The 14,108-nt window shown below is 47.4% G+C and overlaps 1 protein-coding gene across 1 annotated transcript in view; it reads right to left on the reverse strand.

The window, feature by feature from the left end:
- Nucleotides 1-5,644, reverse strand: part of SLC24A3 (solute carrier family 24 member 3) — a 170,813-nt gene extending 165,169 nt beyond the window's left edge. The window contains exon 1 of the mRNA XM_074168275.1: nt 5,515-5,644. The gene's annotated coding sequence lies outside the window, so the exon portion shown is untranslated. The remainder of the gene's footprint in view (nt 1-5,514) is intronic.
- Between the last annotated feature and the right edge of the window lie 8,464 nt (nt 5,645-14,108).

The following is a 14,108-nucleotide window of genomic DNA, read 5'->3' on the forward strand; positions in this document are numbered from 1 at the left end:
CCGCGCTGCTCTGTTTTAACACAGAGCAACCACCACTATGGAGATGATCTACCAACCAGGAGAGCACTTACTGCTAACACCAGCCTGGCCATGGAGGCACCAAAGCATGAGCGTGAGACTCCTCTCCCGCAGCCAGAGGAAGACAGAATCACAGAATCTTCATGGTTGGAAGGGACCTTTGAGATCATCGAGTCCAACCATAGACACACACACACAAAAAATACCCAACCCAACAATCTCGGGCACTAGAGCATGCCCTGAAGTGCCACGTCTACACGTTCCTTAAATACCTCCAGGGATGGCGACTCCACCACCTCCCTGGGCAGGCTGTTCCAGGGCCTGACCACCCTCTCAGGAAAGTCATTCTGCCTAATATCTAATCTAAACCTCCCCTGCCCCAACTTCACACCATTTCCTCTGCTCCTGTCATGATTCCCTTGGGAGAAGAGGCCAACAGCCACCTCTCTACACCCTCCTTTCAGGGAGTTGTAGAGGGCAATGAGGTCTCCCCTCAGCCTCCTCTTCTCCAAACTAAACATGCCCACTTCCCTCAGCCTCTCCTCGTATGACTTGTTCTCCAGACCCCTCACCAGCTTGGTGGCTCTCCTCTGGACACGCTCCAGCAGCTCAATGTCCTTCCTGTAGTGAGGGGCCCAGAACTGAACACAGCACTCGAGGTGAGGCCTCACCAGTGCCCAGTCCAGAGGCACCATCGCTGCCCTACTCCTGCTGGCCACGCTGTTCCTGATCCAGGCCAGGATGCCGTTGGCCTTCTTGGCCACCTGGGCACACTGCTGGCTCATGTTCAGCCGGCTGTCCACCAACACCCCCAGGTCCTTTTCTGCTGGGCAGCTTTCCAGCCACTCTTCCCTGAGCCTGTAGCGTTGCCTGGGGTTGTTGTGATGGAAATGCAGGACCCGGCACTTGGCCTTATTGAACGTCATCCTATTGGCCTTGGCCCATTGATCCAACCTGTCCAGATCCCTCTGTAGAGCCTGCTGACCCTCAAGCAGATCAACACTCCCACCTAGTTTGGTGTTATCTGCAAACTTACTGAGGGTGCACTCATAGTACAGTACAAGACGGTACAGACCACATCTTCCTCTCCTTCCACCGTCAGGCCACGCCACAAACCAGGCAGAGCTGGATCACCAAACTGTTCCCCGAGAAAACCCCAGTGGTTTTGGGTAATCCCACTGCCTGGGTACCCAAAGCAGAGGGGAGCGAGCCTTTAACGGGAAAGAGATCAGAAAGCACAAATTCCCGGGAGGCAGGTTTGGGTTTTGTGGGTTAAGGTTTGTGGTTCAACACAAAAAGGGCTCTAAAGGAACGGTAAAGAGCGTAAGCAAGCAGTCTGGAAGAGTTACCTACTTCATAGCCAAGTGCTACAAATTGCATTATCATAATCTATGACTCACTGGAGAAATATGGATAAAAGAGAAAGTTGCTTTTGAAATAAGAGGAGGAAATGTAAGAAATAATTGCCTAAAAACTTCTTTGGCTGTTTAAATAAAACACTTTTGTGCCTGAGGGTTTAAATGAATATAGGAAGATCTTTTAGTTTCTGCGGTAATCACGTATTTCCTGCTATTACTGATAATGACTTTAAAACGGCACGCTTAAGCAGAGCTGTTATTTTATTTGCAGCCTTTCCGAGGCAGGAGCACGTGGGAAGCGGTAACACCGGGGGAAGAACACGATGACAGCTTGTCAAAGGAAACATATGTCAGTCTGGTGAGGAGCTAATGAGGGGTGGCACCGGGACCTCAGCACGCCACAACCAAGCAGCATCTAACATCAATTTCTAGACACATTACGTCCCACCCTGACGCAGCCTGTGAGCTTGTCACCTCCCTGACAGCTGATAAACCAAGTCTGAATTAACAGCAAGTTTCTCTGAATTTCTCCGGTGCAATCCTAGCTCTGAATTTGGTAGCACACGGACCTGACCCAGAGCTCAACATTAAATCAGCTTAAGCCTTTCTGTTGGCTTTCAATAGGCGAGTCATATTTCTAAAACAGGACTAGGTGGTTAAGTGATACTTTGCCTGAAGTAACACGAGTATTTCTCACTCTTCCCTCATCATCTTTTGAATTAGCTGAAACTGTTTGCCAAACCCAGCCAAAAAAAAAAATATACAAAAAATCAATAAGTATTTTAGTTAAACAATATCACTTTTTTTTGTGAATAAACTCCGTCCGACTTTTTTGTCCATCTCTAGTTCCACACATCCTTCACATGGATACGAAGACAAGAGGATGGCAGGAGAGGCCAGAAGAACATCTGCTGCATGACAGCACAGTCAGATACTCCCATGAAGAGCCATCAGGGATCCAAGAGGGACGGGCTAAGCACGTATGATTACAGGACTGGAAAATAAGGGAACGGGACACACAAGACCTCTTTAGAAAGGAAAGTGGGATTTTTTTTTTTCTGTTGTTCTGCCTCCACAAGCGCTCAACACAATCAAATACAACAACAGCATTGGGGCAGAGCAAACGATGACTATTTCTCAGCTTCTTTCTGTTAACAGGACTCATAGCAATAAGGCTTAAACTGACATTTCAGAACATGCCAGCGGGTGCTCAGATGCCACAGCAACAAGTAGCTAAAATAATCTAGTAGCCTTGCAAAGATAGGTGTCCGCTTTCGAGGCTGGCATTTCATCTCACGCATTTGCCATGCTTTGCTACTTTCCCTGCCACTTTTTTTTTTGGGGGGGGGGGGGAAGGGGGGGGGAGCGCGCTTTGTTGCTCCTCATCATCCATAGCTGAGCATCAGCTAGATCCATCCACTCACAGAGCTGAACCCGAACCAAGGCATGGGCACAAGGGCAAACCAACTCCACCAGTGCTGAGAGGGCAAGGGAGCTAGAAGAAAGGTTACCAGGTCATTATTCCATTAGCTATATTCAACAGATTTTGAAAAGGAAATATAGTCTCGTATTTGCCACCACTGATAGAGAAGCAGCCATCCTCCAGATCAAGCCTTGCAAGATTTATTTCCAAGTGCCAGACGGTAGGGCTCAAAAATCCTCTGGGGTTCAGTGAATCAGGGTTACACAGTACAGAACAAGCCGTGCGTTTTAAAGGTAACTGCTCCAGAAGAGCACACCGTCAATCCAATTGCAACAGCTTCAAAGCAAAAAATTACAAAAGGAGAAAAAAAAATATTACAAAAAAAAAAAAAAAAGTCTTTGGGCTGGATCCTGTCCGTTTCACCCCTTTAGTATTTCTACAATGTACGTTTTAAAGGAAAAGTGAGCAAAAATCCCACTACTTGGAGCAGTTCTCATGATAAAATGCTACTAGGTAGCCCCCTAGATAAACCATTAGAAAATAAAAATAGCAGTTTGCAAATGTCATGCCAGGCTTTCAAATGAGCCTGAAAGTACACATGCAGTTAAAGAAAAAAAGATCTTTCCTTTAGTGTGTAAAAATGTGTTTACTGCCAACAGACTACAAAAGCCCAGTGTTGCAAAAAAAAAAAAAAAAATAAAAACAACCACAAAACACTTCAAAATGAGGCATTTTATTTCCCTCCCCCAACAGATGAGGGGAAAATGCTTTTTTTTTTAAACACTCGCTTTTGCCTAGCTGTAGGTGTTTATACAACTTAATTTTGGAAGTAGGCAGACAAAAAAAAATAAATTGTCTTTTCAGGCAGCATTTTCCTACCAATAATCACCAAAGGGAAGGAGAAGCACCTGAGGGCCAAATACACATAAATGCACGTCCCGTGGGGATGCTGAGGAGGTTTAAGCTCTCTTGATTCCCAAGTAACAACAGACGCCCGAGGGTCAGGTTATGCACCACACGTGAATTATGCTCAGCAACATCACAATTTTAGCCAAATTGCCTCAATTTCTTTGAGCAGCACTATATAGGCAAGCACTTAAGAGAAGGCCTGAACGCTACACAATGTACTCAGTAATTACTGTTTTATCTTCTGGAAAACGGGGAGGGAAAAAAAAAAAAAAACAACCACACAACACAAATAAAATCCCACCCGTTTCCTATAGGGCACTTGGTGAAGGCAGCAGAAATAGCTGAGGACGGTGAGAGAGCAGGTGCTGATGTACCAAGAGCAGTGGGGGAAAAGATTACTACAGATGCTGATGTGAGGCTGTAAGATTAGATCTGCACTATATGGGAGACAGGCAAACAAGTGAAAAATCGAGTAAGAAGAATTTTTGTATTAGTTTTTGCTGTCTAAAAAAGACTATAATCATCCATCTGTCCAGAAATGTTATTAAGGATTACCATGGGGGAAAAATTATAGGCAGAGAAGTGCAGCAAGAACTGTATTTATTAGAATTTCTCTTGGGACAAGTAACCTACATAAGTCCTGAAGAATGGAGAAACACCTTTCCTTCCCCCTCCCCTCCCCTCGAGGAAACGACATCCAAGATCTGCTGTGGAAAAAAAACAATAAAAAACCAAAGGACTAAACAGCTTATAAAGCCTACTCTTTTGATATATTGTATCAAATGATATATTACGATGACTTCTATTTAGGTAGAAATAAAAACGATGCAATTAATTGGATGAAAATTGAAGACTCCCCACCTTGGTTTTTTTTCTATCACCCATGGAAAGTTTTTTTGTACAAGGTTGTAAGTGATTTATCCTTTAACTAGGGGAGAGGAAACTGCCCCTCTAAATAGAGGGGGGGCTTTCAGAACGAGGACAAGAAATTGCCAAAAAGCCCCAAGCAGCTCAGGGAAGGCAACTTCAAAAAGCACATCAGCTCATCTCCTACAGTCAAATACCCCCCCTACCCAATCTGCCCTAATCCTGGCTGCAGGTGGATCCCTGAGCAAGTGGGACACATGAAGCATAATGAACACAGCCAATGTGTTTGGGGGAGAGGTGGGCACAAAAAGCTTCCGAATATGCCAACCGACTTCAACAAAATACAGCAGAGCAGCAGTTTCAAGGACATGAAGTTCCTACGAGGTTCATAAAAACAGGAGTCGAGGAGATGAGGAGGACCCTGCTAAGGTCCCTCCCTGAGAACTTTCTGAACTTAAATCTACTTCTCATTAGATCAACTCAGCCTCAAGCTACAGAAGACTAGGTTTCTTTGGGTCCACTGCTGGTGAAGTACTTGTACTAAATATATGACTACCTACTAATGTCTCAGACAATAATCCTACCAGCACACACTGTCACTGGGTACATCCCCCCTCGCTAGAACTGCACGCAATGTTTACGCAAGATCCACAGAAGACATGCTGCTTCTTATGATCTCAGCACTTGGCTATCACCATATACTAAACATCGTCTTGTACTCTAGCTGACAGCAGGTCCTCCTCTTCTTAACCCTAGCTGCTGAGGGAGTTTGCAATACCCACATGGTGCACACCATACAAGGGAAACAACAAGCATGTTTATTGACTTAAACATTAGTAAGTACAAGTTTTTGGCAGCAAAGATGACACCAGTACAGGTAACTGGAGGTAAGAAAGCCAACTGTGAGACCAAGGAGCCGGAAGCAACTTTCATTCCTACCTGGTTCAGTGCAATTTCTGACGTAGGGCTGCCCCCCGCTCTCTGGGACATCAGTGGTGTTCTCCTCATTTGCTTGCAGGAGCTGTCTCCCACTCCATTTGTCATTACTTTCCACGGAATAGCTGAGGGCATCATAACCTAAGGGAAAAAAAGCAGTAGATACATGAGACTGCACAGGAAAGGCAACTCCTGCTTCTGTTCCTGAACACCTGAAGCTGCCAAAACATTTGCATTTCAAACCCAGTGTCCCTTGGGTTAGAAACAGGGATGTTTCTAATCCCACTGGGAAGGTACGCTGCCGTCAGCTCCACATCCCAGTTAGTCCCAAAACCATCAGGAGTCAGGTTCATTCCTCTGGAACGTCAAAAGTTCATACTTGAAAAGCATCTATGGTTTCATCAGACATTCTAAACTTCAATCACTTTAAAACCAGAGTACCATCCACCGTTTTGGTTTGAAAACAAAACAAAAACAAACAAACAAAAAATCCCCTCAAACCACCACACACAACAACAAAAACCCACCCAAAACCTCAACTTATTACTTCTCCAGGCATTTCACTGCTGTTAAGTACCAGCAAAACTCTGCTGAATTTTGCACATGCTTATACAACACCTAAGCCGTTTCTTCTCCGGATCACAATCCAATTTGCTGCTAAATGAGGCCTCAGAAATAGAGCGTTTGAAACACAAGTTATGTAGGCTTCTTTGTGAATCAATAAAACGCTACCAGGTGTAGGGCTACAAAGATGATGAGGGGCCTGGAGCATCTCTCTTACGAGGAGAGGCTGAGGGACTTGGGTCTTTTTAGTCTGGAGAAGAGAAGGCTGAGGGGGGAATCTGATCGATGCTTATAAATACTTAAAGGGAGGGCCTCAAGAGGATGGGGCCGGTCTTTTTTCAGTGGTGCCCAGGGTCAGGACAAGAGGAAATGGGCACAAACTTGAATATAAGAAGTTCCACCTACACATGAGGAGGAACTTCTTCACTTTGAGGGTGGCAGAGCCCTGGAAGGGGCTGCCCAGGGAGGTGGTGGAGTCTCCTTCTCTGGAGACATTCAAACCCCACCTGGACATGTTCCTGAGCAACCTGCTCTGGGCGGACCTGCTTTGGCAGGGGGGTTGGACTGGATGGTCTCCAGAGGTCCCTTCCAACCCCATATCACTCTGTGATTCTTTTTAGTCTGGAGAAGAGAAGGCTGAGGGGAGACCTTATTAATGCCTATAAGTATCTCAAGGGTGGGTTGAAGGAGGAGGGAGCCAGACTCTTTTCAGTGGTTCCTAGTGACAGGACGAGGGACAACGGGCACAAGTTGGAACATAAGAGGTTCCACTCAAATATGAGAAAGAATTTCTTCACGGTGAGGGTGCCAGAGCCCTGGAACAGGCTGCCCAGGGAGGTTGTGGAGTCCCCTTCTTTGGAGATTTTCAAGACCCGCCTGGATGCAGTCCTGAGCAGCATTCTCTAAGCAATCCTGCTTCAGCAGGGGAGTTGGACCAGATGATCTATACGGTCCCTTCCAACTCTAAAAAAATTCAGTGAAATTCAGTGAAATTCTGTGTTAGGAAAGCTCTGCCCCAACACAGCGTGAGGTTCCTCGGGGACCGCACGGGCAGAGCTGGGCAGCCCGCACTGTGTCGGGAACAGTGGTGGGGAGGCTGCATCGCGGGGGAGACCGAGCCATCGGAGCAACCACCATTTCCAAATTACGTTTTGTAATACAAGTCTGAACAGTTATTTTCCTCCAAGGGGTCAACGGGGATCCATTTCAGTATCTTGTGCCCTAGTCTAATGACATTGGTGGACAGGCTCCTGAACGTGTTCCCTGTGGGCCAGGCAGCAGCTCTTCAACGCACTAGGAAACATTCATTTATAAACATGAAATCTAGGGCTTCTTTCAGGTTCTGCTCACGGAGCACAAAGCAACCGGTGGAAACATCTTTATGAGAGTATAGCCGTATTCTTTCTCAAAATGGCTCTTTTTAAGCCCAATAAGCACTGCTATTCCCATCCAACACAATCTCACCGAAGCCCGAGCGTGCCTCCGAGTCGCTTCAGTAGCTCTCCCTACTTCCAGTCTATAAACATGCCTCCTAACAGGAGGCGTGTGAGCATTTACTGACTCCTCATTTTTCCAACACCAGCCGTATGGCTATTGCTCACCAATTTCTTTGTTGGCAAGACCCACACCTGGTTGCAAAAGAGCAGCAGGCTATCAAACGAAGTTTCAGCGCTGTGCGATTGCCGTCGAGAGTACCAGGCAAATCCCCAATACCGTACCCCCAGGCCATCAACCCAGCGAAACCGGGATCACCGTCTGGAAGCAGCAAAGAGTAATAAAATAAGGAGACTGAAGAGGCACGTCTTCGACTCTAGCAAAGAACGAAAGCAGCCAGCACCACGACTTCGCCACTGAGAGGCCACAAGGAACCGAAAAGTGACTATTGAGAAGTGAGCGTAGGCAGTGCTAGCCGGGCAAAAAACACATGGAAAAGTCAATTTTGCCGGGTACCAAAATCAGTTTGCGTGTAATAAACGTGAGGACAGGCCATACCAGCCCCTGGCTGCCATCAGCAGCATAGTACATCGGACGGCAATTGTTCTATAGCTGCTTTGTCACCCCGGCTCACAGACTGGTCCCAGATGCACACTTACAAAGACACGGGGTGGTTTCAGGTACGAGTGCACACCAGGCAACCCGACAAAAGGTACACGCGTTACTTAAGTCTCATTACTCCTGGCTCCCTCCTTTCTTTACTCCCCGCTTCAGCTTTGCCTTGGTGCTGGCAAGTTAAACTCTATTTCAGCAGTGTCAACAAAAACAGCTGGCTGGTTTCCATGATATTCTTGGCGCAATGCTGGTCAGCCTTGGACATGTCATATCTGCCTAATTAGCTGAAAGCACATGCTCATGTGTCAGTTCCACGCATCCCACATAGTTTTAGATTCGAGGGAGGAAGGAAAAAAAAAAAACTATTGTTTTTTTAAGCCACCAAGGCATTCACTTCAGGCAGGCACGCACACCAAATCAGCTATTTTGCAACAGAGACCTTGAGCCTATCTAATGACAAACAGCATTGGAGAGAGATGTCCACCCACCCACCTATCTTCTTTCCACCAAGCAGAATACAGACTCTCTCACAAGGACTTGGCTCCTCAAGTGCCTGTCACTGATACTGCTGTGGCTCTCCTCCTGGATGCGGCCCGGTTGCGGCAGGGTCTGGCTGTCCTGCCCGCTGGGAAGACCATGCCTGTCAACCGTCCCGGGTGTTTCGAGGCCACTAGGAAACAACAGGATTTACGGAGGCCAGAGTCTGCGCCCAACGCTTGAGGCTTCAAAACCGAACTATTCCCAGTTTTTTCCAGCACTTTGGAGACAGATGGCAAGCAAAGAGCAGTGGAACAGAGATTCAGATCTTGGGGCAATGCCCCAGAGTGTGTCCAAGGACAAAGAAAAAGGTTCTCTGCAGGTCCCAACCCTTTATGTTAGGTTTTCTGACTCATCCCATTGAGAGAGGTGGTCAACCTCTCCCATCACAGCCTGCTCAGGGCAGCTCTCACGTCATGCTACCAGCAGGGAGGCGATTTCTGAGAAGGGGCTGCCTGGAAATTTGCATCCCAAGCAAACGGTAGTGCCTGGGACCAAGACTCCAAAGACACACAGGAGTCAACCTGTGTCCATGTCTGGGTGAAGAACCATGGCTGCACAGGCAGCCTTAAGCATCCCTGTTTTCTAAGCAAAAAGTGTTCAAATCGGAAAACTAAGTATCACCATTCAAAGCTTCAAGCACTTGCTACGTTTTACAAATTTTAGACAATGCTGTTTGCTGTTTGTTTAGTCCGTGAGCACGGGTAAGAGCTTAAGTGGCGAGTTAAACATACACAAACATCACTGGTAGGTGTGGACTGTGTTTCTCAGAAGGACACATGCAATAATGCAACATTGGGCATCTCCCATCATAATACATATACTCTGGCAACCTGAGCTAAGCCGTTTCAGTTCCACGTACAAGCTGTTTTCAAAGCAGAGAGGCTCTTCTCTAGGAAGGACATAGACGTGTTGGAACAGGTCCAGCAGAGGGCCACAAAGATGATCAGAGGGATGGAGCACCTCCCCTATGAAGACAGGCTGAGAGAGCTGGGGTTGTTCAGCCTGGAGAAGAGAAGGCTCCGGGGAGACCTCACAGCAGCCTTCCAATATCTGAAGGGAGCCTACAGGAGAGCCGGAGAGGGACTCTTTGTCAGGAAGTGTAGTGACAGGACAAGGGGTAAGGGTTTTAAATTGGAAGAGGGGAGATTTAGATGAGATCTTATGAGGAAATTCTTTCCTGTGAGGGTGGTGAGGCACTGGAACAGGTTGCCCAGGGAAGCTGTGGATGCCCCCTCCCTGGAGGGGTTCAAGGCCAGGCTGGATGGGGCTTTGAGCAACCTGCTTTAGTGGAGGTGTCCCTGCCCATGGCAGGGGGGTTGGAACTGGATGATCTTTAAGGTCCCTTCCAACTCTAACCATTCTGTGATTCTATGATTCTCCAAGCAGTTGATGTTTCACTGTGCGCGGAGGAAAGGCAGGAGGGAGAACCTGCAAAGATTGCAACAGCTCAGAAGTTCCTGCAGAAACCTCTCCTGCTGCGTCCCCACCCACAAGGCCTTTCTCTGTCCGATTGCAAACTTTTCCAAGTGAGGGGTAGAGAAGAAGAAAGTCATTTGAGGTTACTTTGGAAGGGGAAAAGCTTAATTTGGCAACAAAAGTGTTTATAAAGGCTACATTCAGCATTCACACAAATCAGCGTAAATAGCAGCAGAACTGGTCCACAGCTGAACTATTGGGATGGCTGTGACTTACACCAGTAAAAGCTCTCCTCTCGTACCTCCAGGTTTGAGCGGGGTCAGCTGTCCCCATGGCAGGACTCACTGACCCCCAAACCCCGCCTTGGGTATCTCCACTCTAAAACACATTTGGCTCAACAGAGCAATACAAAATAGAAGTTACAGACGAAGGGAAATGCTTTCTTCAAAGGTTTGGCCTTCCAAGGATTTCCCTTTGAAAACAGGGACACATGAAGTTTTTAACCTTGCTAACAAGGACATTTTATGACAATTAAATGGGGCCCACGTTTCCCTGCTTGCTGGCACCAGCCTCCCCGTGGCATAGCTGGAGGCAGCTCGACGCCTGCCCTACCGGCACAGGTTGCACTCCTATCAGCCCTTGCAGAAAACAACTCAGAAACTTGGATTCATGGTTTGGCAGTGAGAGAGGAACTGTCAGCTGCGGTTTAACCCTTCACATGTGACTGCCTATAAAACAGGGACCTCACCCATCCCGTTGGATGCAGGGGGCACAACCATTTTGGCCTGGCAGCATCTCTCCCTGCTTCAGGTGCTGGCATGAGGCAGAACCACCTACTCCAAGAAGTGCTGCAGCTCCCAGCACCAGGGACTCACCTCGGCCACAGCACCCCCAGCACGACAGGGCTGCATGAACAGCATGCCACCACCACCACGGCCAGGTGGACAGACCCGCTCTGGCTTCCATGGCCCCTTCCCATCTGCACTGGTGAGGTCCCACCTTGAGTTGCCACACCACCGGGCAGCAGGAGCACCAGAATCACGGAATTGTCAGAGTTGGAAGGGACCTCTAGAGATCATCTAGCCCAACTCCCCTGCTGAAGCAGGGTTGCCCAGAGCACATCACTCAGGACTGCATCCAGGCGGGTCTTGAAGATCTCCAGAGAAGGGGACTCCACCACCTCCCTGGGCAGCCTGTTCCAGGGCTCTGGCACCCTCACCGGAAAGAAGTTCTTCCTCATATTCGAATGGAACTTCCCGTGTTCCAGCTTGTGCCCGTTGCCCCTTGTCCTGTCACTGGGAACCGCTGAAAAGAGTCCGGCTCCATCCTTCAACCCACCTTTTAGGTACTTAGGTACCTCGGGCTCGCTTGTGGGAAAGGCACAAGTATATTCTGATCTATAAACATTATACAATCGCATCCCCAGGACAGTTTCAAAAAGGCAGATGTGACAATCAGAAGTTCTCTTCAAGAACATATCTTTTGCAACACGTGCTTTCGGCTTCTCATTTCCGACTGTATCGTGCAGCCCCTTTATTCACCTGTTCCAAGGCAAAATTTACACTGACTTGGAAGCTTCACATCATCTGCCAAAGGCTGTGGGGGCTGGAGCCCTTATGTCACTAAACAAGGGCCCCATCCTTTGCTTTCAATATACACTAAATCACAGCCAGCAAAACGTAGAACAAAAATCCGATATTCTGCAGAGGGACTATGAGAACAGCAAGGAAAAAGTAAAACTCTTCTTTCCAAAAAAAAGTAGAATAGATTATGAAAAGAAAGCTAACAGTTTTCTTTCTAAAAACGCAGTTATCCAGAATTGGACGATTTTTAATAGGAAACACGTCAAAGCAATTTTTTTCATTTTCTCAGCAGAGGTAAAGACTACTAAACATCTTGCATTAGCTACACTGTCATTTTTTTCAGGCCAGTATATAAGATTAGACATTTTTCTTATTGATGCTCTAGCTGCTGGCTTTATGATAAAATAATACTGTGACATCTTTAAAAACTTTGCTACAAAAAAAAAAAAAGAGTTTTTCCGAAGTTGTGTACCATAGCATATTTCAAAGTGGGTGAACTATTTTTTTTAAGCACTGAACGTCACCACAAGGTATTTTCCACAACTCCGATTACCCAGCACCAGTTTTATATTACAGACTCAGAAACCAGGTTCTGGAGAGCTTCCTCCCAGAAATATTCCCACGGACAAAAAAAAAAGTCTAAGAGTCATTTTTCCCTGTCTTTGTGCCTGTACTGCATTTCGTAATACAAATAAGACAATACAGACGGTGCATTTCCACTGGCCATGTCTCTTTAAATAAGACAGGGAGCACATTAGTGTGTGTTTGCTGGGAGCTCCTGTTCCTGCCAAGTTGGGGCGGCAGTCTGGTGAGAACAGGCTCTCTAGCAAAATTGCTGATCTGTTCTACTTACGATCCTGAAAACACAGTAGAGTGGAAAGAAGAACTGATCAAATTGCTCAGAACTTCTGAAAGTGCTCTGTGTGTGACCCAGATCTCCACGTGGGAACTCGAGAGGATCCTTACGCTATTCCAGATGGCTCTGGCTGGAGTTTACAACTCACAGCACCACAGAAACCCAGTGAAACACATCCCGATCCGCACTTTTCAGCATGAAGAATACTACTTTATAATGCTAGACATCAAACTGATGTTTCTCAGTTGCACCCTGGTCTCAGAAAAGTGTATACATTTTCAGCATCAAGGCACAGGAACCCCAAGGAGCCAGAAACGCAGCAGGACCTCAGTGGGGACATCCAGTTTCTAGTTGGGATAAAGCAACCTGGGATGGAGCTTTGGGTCCATCCATCAGCCAGCCAACGCGCCTTAGACAACTGAATGAGAGAAGAACACCCATACTCACCTCTGGAAGGAGGGATACAGGTGAGGGGAGACAACTGTTTTACACTGATGTGAAGTTACCTGCCCTGCATCTTTCTCTCCAGGCTGGTGATTAAAAAACAAACACAACCCACCCCATCCCCCGTCCCCATCATTGAGATCAGAAGGTTATTTCATGAACCTGGCCATGAAACGACCAGGTCATTTCATCCAAGTGTCCAAAAACATCTGTTACCCCATAATTAGTGGAAAAAGACAAAACAAAAAGTTAAGAGGAAGATGAGTGGCAAAATCAGAGTCTTGAGGTTTGCTAAGGAAAGGTGATGGATCAGGCCGGTGTATAGTGGTAACTCACACGAGTGTATCGCATCATTGGTACTCAATGGCTTTAAGTCCAGATGGAGAGCAGTGACAAGTGGTGTCCCTCAAGGGTCCATGCTGGGACCAGTACTGTTTAACATTTTTATCAAAGACATAGACAGAGGGATTGAGAGCACCATCAGCAAGTTTGCAGATGACACCAAGCTGTGTGGTGTTGTCGACACACCAGAGGGATGGGATGTCATTCAGAGGGACCTGGACAGGCTGGAGAGGTGGGCCCAGATGAACCTCATGAGGTTCAACAAAAGCAAGTGCAGGATTCTGCACCTGGGAAGAAACAATCCTCAGTATAAATACAGACTGGGGGATGAGGTATTAGAAAGCAGCCCTGAGGAAAGGGACTTGGGGGTGCTGATGGACGAGAAGCTGGACATGAGCAGGCAATGTGCTCTCGCAGCCCAGAAGGCCAATCACATCCTGGGCTGCATCAAAAGAAGTGTTGCCAGCAGATCCAGAGAGGTGATTCTGCCACTTTACTCTGCTCTGGTGAGACCTCCCCTGGAGTACTGTGTGCAGGTCTGGAGCCCTCAATATAAGAAGGACATGGACCTGATGGAGCGGGTCCAGAGGAGGGCCACCAAAATGATCAGGGGACTGGAGCACCTCTCCTATGAGGACAGACTGAGGGAGCTGGGGTTGTTTAGCTTGGAGAAAAGGAGGCTCCGGGGAGACCTCATAGCGGCCTTCCAGTACCTGAGGGGGGCTACAGGAAGGCTGGGGAGGGTCTGTTTACAAAGGCCTGCAGCGACAGGACGAGGGGCAATGGTTTTAAGCTGGAGAAGG

The sequence above is a fragment of the Numenius arquata genome, chromosome 2 (assembly GCF_964106895.1).
Source record: "Numenius arquata chromosome 2, bNumArq3.hap1.1, whole genome shotgun sequence".
Lineage (NCBI taxonomy): Eukaryota > Metazoa > Chordata > Aves > Charadriiformes > Scolopacidae > Numenius > Numenius arquata.